At 49.1% G+C, this 12,331-nt stretch overlaps 1 protein-coding gene and 1 non-coding gene across 2 annotated transcripts in view; one reads left to right on the top strand and one right to left on the bottom strand.

The window, feature by feature from the left end:
* The window catches only part of TMEM132D (transmembrane protein 132D), a 603,276-nt gene that overhangs the window by 67,509 nt on the left and 523,436 nt on the right, over window positions 1-12,331 (bottom strand). The gene's annotated exons all lie outside the window — the stretch shown is intronic.
* LOC125082789 (small nucleolar RNA U13) lies at window positions 7,813-7,917 on the top strand. Its single transcript, XR_007122105.1, has one exon. It is a non-coding gene; the product is annotated as a small nucleolar RNA U13 (small nucleolar RNA).

Here is a 12,331-nt window from a genome sequence, read left to right as displayed (position 1 = left end):
AAGAAATGGGGAATTAATGGGACAAAGGAAAAATGATACAAATTCCTCTAAATGAATCACAAGTCAGAATTAACCTTACTTGTGAGTTAGGATCTCAAGTCAATGAATTGATACATTAAAACAAATTCTTATCAAGGGCCTAATGAGATATGTTCCCCTATGGGCTGTCTCAGTCACTAGGTCCCAGGGAGAAAGAGGACAGGCGTTTGGGCGAAGTGAGAGAGTGGGGATGTGTGTTTCTGCTCCAGGAGACCCGGGCTGACCCCAGTCTGAGCCCAGCACAGGACGAGCGGGGACTGATCTGCTAAACAAGCCACACTGAACACAGGTGCAAATTATTTCCCCAAATCTCAAGTCTAAAACCAATTAATGCGAGCCAGGTTGAACCTCAGCTGAACCTATTTATTTTCCAAGATTATAGAATAGTCTCGCACTTGAACTTGAAGCTGACCTTAAAGGTAAAAATTCCCAGTTCTGCCTCTGGGGAGGAAGATGCAGGAGCTCATTCACACCACCCCACAGAAGCGGGCCAGAGGAGAATGAAGGGGGTGTCGGGGCACAGATTACAGACCTCTCTGAGCTCTGCTGTCAGCGGGAGTCAGGAGACTCCATTTGAAAAAGCATTTCCAAGGTTTCAAAGGAAAGAAGATTTCTGTTATCTAAAATAAACGGAAGGTATGGCCGTGCAGAAGAAACAATCATGTTTTCAATTCAAAAGAACTCTTGAAAACACGTTATGGTAAATTCTTGAGTAATTTGTCTACCTAGAAAGTCAATGTTTTCCCCCAGGTGTTGCCAAATACAGCAACAGATGGTCACTTGGTATGTCCAACAGTCTACATTTCCTTCTCAAAATTGGTTGATTTAAGATTTCCTGTAAGAATACTTAAAGTTTATCTATATTTCTATATATCTCCATTCTATCCACCCATCCACCAGTCATCTGTCCATCCATCCATCTTCCCCTCCTCCACCCATCTGTCCATCCAACCATCCCTCCACCCCTCCCTCCATCCATCCACTCATCTACTCATCCTTCCATCCATCCATCCATCCACCACCCTCATCTGTCCCTGTCCATCAATCCATCCGTCTCCATATCACTGAATTCAAACCACTTTTTTCTCAAATATACTGCACACAGAGCTCGGAAGCAGTCCAGAGGCCCTGGAAATGTGTCTGGTTTTAATGAAGCGATCTTACTCTGACAACACAACAGAAAGCCTCTAAATTGAGCTGCCACAACAAGAATTCCTCCGAGTTGTTGAAGGTTGGAGTCGGAATACAGTGCTGAGCTCCTGACTCCCACTGACAGCAGAGCTCAGAGAGGTCTGTAATCTGCAAAATGCCAGACCTTTCCTCCAGGAGCCTCTGGCACTCCCTTTCGGCTGGGGGAGGGAGGGGAGTCCAAGAGAGCCTTGGCCCCCACAGGGGTTGCACGTGCTTAACTGTGGAGAGCGCATATTTAACATTCAGGTGAGCCAAAGGCTCTGTGATGCACGTCTGACACACAGCCTGATCCTTGGGGGCCTCCTCTGGCCGCCCTGGGCTCTGTCTGTTGAGGGAGCCCTCCAGACCCACCCTGCCTAGGGACCAGCTCCGCCTCCTTCTGTGCCTCTGCTGGGGCAGGGACTCTGACCTGTATTCTCCCCAGGCCACTGTTTGATCCACTGGGAAGGGGTCCACGGAGCAGGGGACCTGGGCTGCCCCTTCCCACCATGCGTCCCTCCTGCTAAGCCATCTGTATGCACCGGGGCCCACCTCCTGGCTCTCCCGTCTTCTGTCTCTCAGGGCATCAGAATTGTGTTTATTTGTGATGGGTCCTGGTGCACGCTGGAGCCGGATGGCCCGGGTTCAAACTTGGGTGCGGGCATCAGGTTCCCCACCTGAAACCCGGGCCCCATTGTCAGGGGATGTCATGAAGATTTGATGAACTATTGCCTGTAAGTGCTCAGGACAGTTCTGGGACCAGAACGACCCCGGCAGTTAGGATAGCTACCGTTATCTGAATTCTAAGGGCCACTGTAAATTCAAGGCACCTACGACAGCTTCAATTTTTTCAGAATGGATTTTGCATAACACTAACATCTTACAAATGTTCAGAATTCACGGAATTAAAACTACATATTTAGTATATTTTTGACACAGTGTTTTCTGTAAATCCCACATTCACAGCATGTTCCATATTGAACAATGAGTGTCCATTGAATGTAAATAATCAACTGTTACAGGTTCTCGTACCTCCTTGGGTTTCAGGGCCCTCCATCCCAAGAGTGTGCCTTCGTTCCACTTTCTGGGGGCACAGCTACTCCTGTCAGTTAGGTAAGGACCATGTGATTGGGCTCCGGCGGATGGAACGCGGCCCGCGAGCATCGTGCATGATTTTCCAGACTGTCCTCCGTTCTGCTCAAGAGAGCTAGACAGAGAAGCCACAAGACGGAAGGAGCCTGGGTCCCTGAGGCCCCATGGGAAGGGGGACAGGAGCACAATGTCTGAGTGTTGTACAAAGAGAAATGAACGCTGAATGTATGGGAGGCGTCTTGCCGGTTACAGCGGCGAGCCTTGCTCTAACCACCGAGGTGGAAGGATGCTAAGCATTGCACGGTCTTGGAGGTAAAACGAGGAGGGGGAGGGGAGCGCATTTGGGCAAGGATGTCAGAGAAACAGTGGTGGTGATGGGGAGGAGAACTGGGAGGGCCAGACTGAAAGTCTGAAACAGAGCTCCTTGAATGCGACTTAAAAATGAGCTGGGGTTATAGCGGCAACGATTAAACCCGAGCCATTTAATTCTTTACAACAGTAACAGACCCGGCTGTGCACAGGGAATGTTCTCTGTGCCGTCACACGGACGCTGCTCTCCTCCTCCTAAGAAGGGGTGAGACACCGTGCGACACTGGGACGGGACGTGTCTCTCCCACCAGCAGGAGACAGAGCGGCCAGGCTCACTGTGCTTGCAGATGAAGGGGACGGCTGCCCCGTGTAACCAAGTCCTAGTTCAAAGGTGCTGGCGTACCACCGTCACCGCTAGTCCCTCCGACCACCTGCCACCCACATCGTTCTCTATCACACTGTTTCCTGGCCTCTTCCTTATGCGAACTACTTCTTAAATTCCATCTTGTCCCAAGGAAGAACATGGAGGAAATCACTGTGGATGGTGTCCAACATGTACTACTCGAATAAACATTAGAGTATAAACCTACTAATGCAGAAACTGTTCTTGTCACTGTCTTGACAGACGTACACTGTACAACGTTTAGGAATTAGGAAACACGGTGGAAGTCTCCAGGATGTGAACACAGGGCAGCTCAGTGAGCCAGCCCTGGGGGCCTTCTGACATCACCGCCGCGTTCTAAGTCTTACCCTGAGGGTGACCTTTCCTTTGGAAACAATTAGATTGCAGATTGTTATCCAAGGAGTTGCCACTGCGAGGCCCCTCACCCACAGAGACACGTCAGTGCTCGCAGCTCAGTGTCTCTCCATGCTTAGAAACCTCCACCCAAGTATCAGTCTGGTCCTTGCTCAGTTAAGTGGCTCCTGCTTGGCCCTAAATGGGGTCGACTGCACATCTGGTTTGCCTAGGATCACACAGCTGTACACCTCTGCTCACAAAAACGTCTCAGGGGAGGAACATATGGAATTATACACGACTCATCAGTGCCCACTGGCTGTGCCCATCCCGCGATTCCCATGGCTCACCTGTGCCAACTTCCTTCATCTTCATGCTCCCCATGAACCTGCTTCTCCCTTCCAAGTTCATTGTTCTGCGAATGGAACCACTGCCCCCCAGTCTGCCTGAGCCGGGAGACGGGCGTTATCCGCGGATGCTGCTGGACCACCTGGCCCTTCTCACGGGTGATGCCCGTCCATTCACTCTCATCACGGCTGGCATTGATTTTCCTTTGCCAACGACCTCCCCACCAAGCATGCCTTTTAGAGTCTAACTCATTACTTCTTGCCTGGAATTATTTAAACAGCCGCCCCCGGCAGAGAGAAGCAAAGTCCCTGAGAGGTCACAGCCCGTCAGAAGCCACCGGAAGGATGCCCCAAGGAAGCATTCAGGTTTCTGGGGGTGTCCAGAACATCACCCCATCGCAAGGCCAGAGGCCAGTGACCGGCAGTCGCAAAGTCTGGGAGGCCCTGGACAGCACAGTGCCCAGCGCTGCTCCGAGGTGATGAAGTGAGAATAAAGGAGGGCTTGGCGTCCGCACCTGCTAGCGGTAAGCAAGGCAGCCCCCAGCTCAGGCCTCAGAATGAACATCCGAAGAGGATGTGGCCTTGAGGCACCATGTAGGTGCCCGAGACCAGCATGCTCTGGGCAAGGGGGACTCGCCCGGAACCTGGACACGGCCACCATGGGGCCCTCACAAGGCGCAGAGAACAGAGGATTATGGGGCCTGGGGGCTGGCCCACAGCCCCGCCATCCACACGGGCCAAGAAAAACGTGTGTTGCTCAGCATGGAGGGGGGCCACGCGTGGCCGTGGGAAGTCTCTCTCCGTCTTGTCACCCACAAACCAGAGGCAAGGGTTTGTGTTCCATGCCACGAGCTAGACACGGGGACAGCACGTCTCCCTGGTGGAGATGCTGGCAAGGCAGCCTGGGGTAGGCAGGAGGGGGTGCCCTGGGGATGTCAGCACCCTGACACCTGGCCCTGTGAGTATGTCAGATCACTTGGCAAAGGGAAAGCGAGGTCGCGGCTGGAACTGAGGTTCTCATCGGCTGGCTCTGCGATGGGGAGATGTGCCTGGGTGCACTGAGTGTTGTCAGAGGGACTTCCGTAAGGATCCTAGGAAGTAACAAACACCTTGGAGAGATCGCCCACCCAAGTGCAGTTTACAAGCCCAGGATTCTGTTCCCGAGGGACAGTGTGGGTTTCCTTGGTTCCCACAGCTTCGCCTCCGTGACACGGGACATGCCGTGCCGTCCTCAGGCTCCCGGCCCCACGCCGCGTTTGGGCCACAGCGTGTTCCGTCTTGGGGGGCTACGAAGTCCATGTGAAAATCAATGACAGATCAAATCTGATGGGAGAGTAAACACTGATTTATTCCTTTAATTTTACAAGTATGATAAATATTTTATGACTTTATCTAACGGGTTTGTGTTTTGTTATTGTAGCTGTCACAATCCTGTCTCGTTTAATAGATTTTGCTTTCACTGAGAACACGGGGATAACCTCTGCTTTCAATACGAAACATCCTTTCCGCTGACTTCTCTCCCCCGGCTTTACTGACACAGAACTGACACTACATTGTGTAACTGTGAGGCGTGCGACACGATGACGTGGCAGACACGCATACTGGGCAACGTTGGCGATGTCAAGGTTGGTCCCCACCTCCACCACCTCCCAGGATGGGGTGATTTCTTCGTGGTGAGAACACGGAGGATGTGCTCTCTTCGTGGCTTTCAAGTACGCAATAAGGATTTTTTAGCTCCAGCCACCGTGCTGGACATCGGGTCCCCAGAACTCTCTCATCTATGACCGGAAGTTTGTGCCCGTTAACCTACATCTTTGGAAGACAGAAAAGGGAAGGAAACAGATCTTCCCCCTGGAATTGTCCAGAAAGGATGCCGCCCTCCTGACCCGGTGACCGTAGCCCGCTGAGACGCACGTAGGTCTTCTAACCTATAAAACTGTGCAATAATAAACACTGTTTTAGGTCAACACACGCACGATACTTTTTTTTTTTTTAACGGCAACGGAAAACCAGCACATATTGGAACGGAGTCCAGACAGCCCAGGCTCCAGCTGCCGGATAGCACGTCCTCTGCCCCAGCCTCCCCACCAGGGCGCAGACTCCGGAGAAGGCTCAGTCCTGCCTCCCGCCAGCGCGATCTGCCTCGTGTGCCCCTGCTGCGCACCACGCCTCCCATCCTCTGCCCTCCACTGGGGCTCCTTGGGCTCCAGAACACCCCAGGTGTTTCCCACCTCAGAGCCCATTCCCACTGCTGCTCCTACCACAAACACTCTCCCTTCCTGCCTGCTTTACCTCGGGACTTGCTGGCTCCATCTCCAAGTCCCTGTCTGTCTCGGAGAGGCAACGATATTCTTGTAGGAATGTGTCTACGTATGTGTGCACGCACACGCCTTGCTGAGAGGGCGCGGGGGAGGAAATATGTGTGTACACACACACACACACATGAAGCTGCTGTATATGACATAGGAGACACATATGACAGAGAGTACAGATAGAATACATATGAGAAAATGGGATATTTACACATGTGAAACTGTTATATGACATACATGATAATAAAATATGTACCAGATGTAGGATATATAGAAAAGTAAAAACATCCGTTCTCCCCCTCTACATAGGAAACTCTCTATAGAATGTAGATAACTTAAATATGTGATATATATAAGTATATAAATAGGATATATATAGTCATCTCCCTCCCCCCTCGCTATATATCCTGTTTTCTTCCTCTGTGGAGGAATCTGTATATGTCAAACTATATATACATGAAATTGTATGTATAGGAAATAGGATATATATATATATTTTTTTAAATTTTATTTATTTATTTGAAAGAGAATGAAAGAGAGATGATAGCCTGAGATGGGGGAGGGTCAGAGGGAGAAGCAGACTCCCCGCTGAGCAGGGAGCCTGATGTGGCACTCGAACCTGGGACTCCAGGATCATGACCTGTGCTGAAGGCAGTCGCTTAACTGACTGAGCCCCTCAGGTGCCCCAGAAATAGGATATAATCTATCTAGATTTGAAGCTATATACATAGGTATATAGAAATATATGAATATGTATGAAAATATCTATTTTCCTCCTCTATAAAGAAAAAATTTATGAAGTTATATTTACGACAAAATAGGATAAAGGATGTTACATATGTATCTCCTGTAATTATTTAATAGGATTTCCTATCTTCCTTGTCATGAACTTTAATTTGTTCATGAGCTCAGTCTACAGAACTAGAACAGTGTCCTGTGTGCATCAGAAATTCAGGAAATATTTGTTGAGTAATTTATGTTTATACTTAAGACTCTTCATTGGACTGGTTACGAACACCCTAGTATGGTTTTAATTTTAAATTCTTTCTTTTTTAAAGATTTTATTTATTTATTTGACACAGAAAAAGAGATCACAAGTAGGCAGAGAGGCAGGCACAGAGAGAGGGGGAAGCAGGCTCCCTGCTGAGCAGACAGCCTGATGCGGGGCTTGATCCCATGAGATCATGACCTGAGCTGATGGCAGAGCCTTAACCCACTGCACCACCCAGGCGCCCTTCAATTTTAAATTCTATATGGGAGCCTCCATGATATCTTCTGAACTTTGGGCCTCTAAAGTCTTCATCTGTTTTTTTTTTAAAGACCATCTCCACATAGAGAGGTGGCTGACTGTGACCCCAACCTGGGCCTCCCCTGGGTTGTGCTGCTGCACATGACCCAGGTCTATGCCGGCCAGAGAGGCTTCCCCAGAATAGATCTCTGGGCCTCCACCTGGTCCACGTGTCCCGAGCAACGCTGCTCAGAGGTTTGAGGGTTCGGAGCTGGGGTTCGGGACCTGGCTGCATCTCGCATGGACTAAGCCTACCATCTCCAGCATGAAAGCCGGCTCACCCGCTCTACTGGGAAAGGTTCTGAGCTTGGTTTTCCTTTTGGTCACAAACACGCACTAGCCCGCCCAGTGGTCTCCTTCTCTCTCTTCTTGGATCAAAGACCTTTCCCGCAGGGGAAAGACAGCGAAAATTTCTGTAACTCACCCTAAGATTAAAGTCAAGACTCTACATCAAGCTCCCGTGAGACAGGAACTCGGGTAAGACCCTGAAAAAAAATAATTAAAAAAATCCATTTTGGGATCCTTTTGTAGTTCATAAGCATGATGACTGGGTGTTCACGCTCCTGTGTGACAATGTGGTACCCTCAAACCTTGTTACGACCTTGGCACATTACCCATCTGATGTGGAAAAAAAAAAAAAGGAGAAAGAGAAATTAAGGAGTCAATCCCATTTACAATTGCACCCAAAACCATAAGATACCTAGGAATAAACCTAACCAAAGAGGCAAAGAATCTGTACCCAGGTAACTATATAGAGTACTCATGAAGGAAACTGAGGAAGACACAAAGAAATGGGAAAACGTTCCATGCTCATGGATTGGAAGAATAAATATTGTGAAAATGTCTATGCTACCGAAAGCAATCTACACATTTAATGCAATCCTTATCAAAATTCCATCAATTTTTTTCAAACAATGGAACTAATAATCCTAAAATTTATATGGAACCAGAAAAGACCTCGAATAGCCAAAAGAATATTGAAAAAGAAAGCCAAAGTTGGTGGCATCACAATTCCGGACTTCAAGCTCTATTACAAAGCTGTCATCATCAAGACAGCATGGTACTGGCACAAAAACAGACACATAGATCAATGGAACAGAATAGAGAGCCCAGAAATGGACCCTCAACTCTATGGTCAACTCATCTTCGACAATGCAGGAAAGGATGTCCAATGGAAAAAAGACAGCCTCTTCAACAAATGGTGTTGGGAAAATTGGACAGCCACATGCAGAAGAATGAAACTGGATCATTTCCTGACACCACACACAAAAATAGACTCAAAATGGATGAAAGACCTCAATGTAAGACAGGAATCCATTCAAATCCTTGAGGAGAACACAGGCAGCAACCTCTTCGACCTCAGCCATAGCAACTTCTTCCTAGAAACTTCACCAAAGGCAAGGGAAGCAAGGGCAAAAATGAACTATTGGGACTTCATCAAGATTAAAAGCTTTTGCACAGCAAAAGAAACAGTCAACAAAACCAAAAGACAACTGAGAGAATGGGAGAAGATCTTTGCAAACGACATATCAGATAAAGGGCTAGTATCCAAAATTTATAAAGAACTTATCAAACTCAACACCCAAAGAACAAATAATCCAGTCAAGAAATGGGCAGAAGAGATGAACAGACATTTCTGCAAAGAAGACGTCGAGATGGCCAACAGACACATTAAAAAGTGCTCCACATCACTCGGCATCAGGGAAATACAAATCAAAACCACAATGAGATCCCAGCTCACACCAGTCAGAATGGCTAAAATTAACAAGTCGGGGAATGACAGATGCTGGTGAGGATTACGGAGAAAGGGGAACCCTTCTACAGAGTTGATGGGAATGCAAGCTGGTGCAGCCACTCTGGAAAACAGCATGGAGGTTCCTCAGAAAGTTGAAAATAGAGCTGCCCTATGACCCAGCAATTGTACTACTGGGTATTTACCCTAAAGATACAGATGTAGTGATCCGAAGGGGCACGTGCACCCGAATGTTTATAGCAGCGATGTCCTCAATAGCCAAACTATGGAAAGAACCTAGATGTCCATCAACAGATGAATGGATAAAGAAGATGTGGTATATAAAATGGAATACTATGCAGCCATCAAAGAAATGAAATCTTGCCATTTGCGACGACGTGGATGGAACTACAGGGTACTATGCGGAATGACATAAGTCAATCAGAGAAAGACAACTATCATATGATCTCCCCGATATGAGGAAGCTGAGAGGCAACATGGGGAGCTTGAGGGGTAGGAAAGAATAAATGAAACAAGATGGGATTGGGAGGGAGACAAACCATAAGAGACTCTTAATCTCAGAAAACAAACTGAGGGTGGCCAGGGGAGGGGGGTAGGGAGAGGGTGATGGGGTTATGGACATTGGGGAAGGTACGTGCTATAGTGAGTGCTGTGAAGTGTGTAAACCTAGCAATTCACAGACCTGTACCCCTGGGGCTAATAATACATTATATGTCAATTAAAAAATTAAAAATCACTAAAAAATCCCCTTTGGAGAGGTATAATCTCTAATTTTAGGTTCTACATGTACCTTTTTGCCACCTTTCCCCCCAATTAACTGACCTCTATAGAAGTAGAAAGCAAGGGGCTGCTACAGGGTTGGTCCTAATTATCCAACACCCCCTTCACTCATGAGAGTTTCTGCTGTAGGCTGCAGTTTGTAGGATAGCAGGTGTGGGGTAAGCTCAGATCCATGCAAAATGTGATGGTCCAGCCGACACCTGCTATTTTAGCACCAATGGAGGATGGACTCCTATGTCATCAGGCAAAACACTACCATTCTAACACAACGGCTTTGTGCCAATTACACGCATTCTGTCTACGATACATGGTGTTGAACTGCCCGAGGGCTGAGTTAGAGGGTTTAAAATGAGTTATGGCCTCTATCTCATGCCTTAACGCACCTGTTGTCAACATGCTTTCCTTCTTCATTAATAACAGTGTGTTTGTAGTCACAGACCTACAAGTCCGATAAAGAACTTCCGTCACAGAAATGGAGGGGAATTCGCGAGGCTCCCCCATACAGGAATGTTAGAATCCCAGAAGGTACTATGCCTGCAATTTGAGCTGCAGGGGGCGCCCATCCGGTAACCTGCAGTTCCCAGGCAGGGTCTGGGTCCTAGGTGTGCCTCTGAGGAGCCCAGCTGTTGCCTCTCCAGGTATGCCCAGCTGAGGCACCTGAGCCTTCATCAACCGGCACCTGCAAACCCCACTTTGCTAAAGTAGCCCGTCAAACACATGTTATGTGTGTTAGCAAAGTCCACTGACCATGGAGGTACCATGGAGGGGAGACAGGGGTGTTCACCAGTGCCCTCTCAACGTTTAACACAAATCTAGGTTGATTTTGCCATTCATTCATTCACTCACTCCACAAATAACTACCACATGCCTGGCCTTAGGTTTAGTCCCGGCGTACAGAAATGCTTCAGACATGTCCCTGGGGCAGAATTTCTCCCAGTCCATCGGGGGTGTTCACGCATAGATAACGTAGGGTAAGGACCGGCTGAGCCCAGGACGGTCACATCCTACCTACAGAAAGGCCAAATTCACCCACAGTGAAAATGACTCTTGAAAGTCTTTTAAACTGAAAGCCTTTTGGCCACGAACGAATCCTTTGACTTCCAACGTCTGACTTGTTTGGTTTTAATCTTTACAGCCTTGGAAGTAAGGGCCAGGGCTCTGTCCTCCCACTGGGTCTAATTGCTTCTCTGCGTCTGCCAAACAGACACTCGCTCCAAGGCTTCCGGTTCCCATATAAGTTCCAGAGAATCCCAATTAACTGTCATATTTTTTCATTCATGTAGGAAATGGAAAGGATGGAGTAGCCATCAGGCTGGGTCCCTTTCCTGCGCACCTCCTCTGTGTTTCTGACCTTCCCATCCAGAACGTTCTCTCTACAGAGTGTTCTCAACACACCATACTCTGAACTGGACCGACAGAGCCGTTTTCACACAGTTCTAGGTACCATCCATCAACTCAGTGTCCATCATCCCTCCTGGGGCCTTCAGGGAATTCCTCCCATCGCCCCAGGGATGCTTTTGCTTTTTTGGATGAAGGTCCAGGGAAATCCCACAGTACTGTAAGTACACGGCCATCTCCTCACCCAAATAGGAGAACGGGGCTCTGGGTTGTTCACTGGTTGTTTTTCCTACTGAACAGAAGTTTCTCTCGGATAACAGAATTCTCCCTATGACGACCCAGAGAGATGACGCTCTTCACCCACATTCCCTGAGCCACTTCCTTAGTCCCTTTGCTCTGCAAAGCTACCGGCAGAGAGCCCTCGAGACACCAGGTGCTCCCTGGGTGCTGGGAGACCAGCCACGATCAGACCAGCAAGCCCGTGTCCTTGGAGAGGCGTACAGGGAACAAAGGAATGAGGAGAAATGCAGTAAGACCATGGGGGCACGTTCCATGAAGAAAAATAAGGCAGAGGAGGGGGTGGAGGGAGGGGAGGGGGGCATCTGAGCCCAGGAGGACAGCAGGGGGCGGGGGGAAGATGAGGAGGTGAGGTCGGGATTGGGGGGGCAGGACGGAGGGTGGGGGCCGTGGTGGTCACAGCGGGAAGGCATTCAGCCTTTACTCTGGGGGGTGGGGCGGGGGCGGATCTTGGGAAGTGACTTGGCGTGTGTGCCAGGAACGCTCTCCCGGCCGGTGGGGAAGAGTCTGGGGTGCGGGACAAAGTCGAGAGCAGCGACCCATGAGGAGGCTTCTGGAAGGTTCACTTTACCTCCCGAGCTCAGCCCCCCTCGGGCAGCTCCAAACACAACCTGGACAGAAGCTGTGGGGACCTCCTTGAGGTTAACGATGTGGCTACAGGCAGAGTCCCCCCCTATAAGACAGATCCACAAGTGACCGGAACGACGGAGATTCGCTTTCAGAACCAAATCAGCCGTGGGGATGTCACAGCACCCACGTCACAACCAAAGAAACTGAGGAACAGAGAGACCCAGTACCTAGCCCCGGTTCTCCTCTCTAGGTCTCAGAGCCAGGATTCAGTCCAGCCAGCCTGGCACCAGAGCCCATGCC

Source organism: Lutra lutra, chromosome 12, assembly GCF_902655055.1.
Source record: "Lutra lutra chromosome 12, mLutLut1.2, whole genome shotgun sequence".
NCBI lineage: Eukaryota > Metazoa > Chordata > Mammalia > Carnivora > Mustelidae > Lutra > Lutra lutra.
This window is presented reverse-complemented; position numbering and strand designations above follow the sequence as displayed.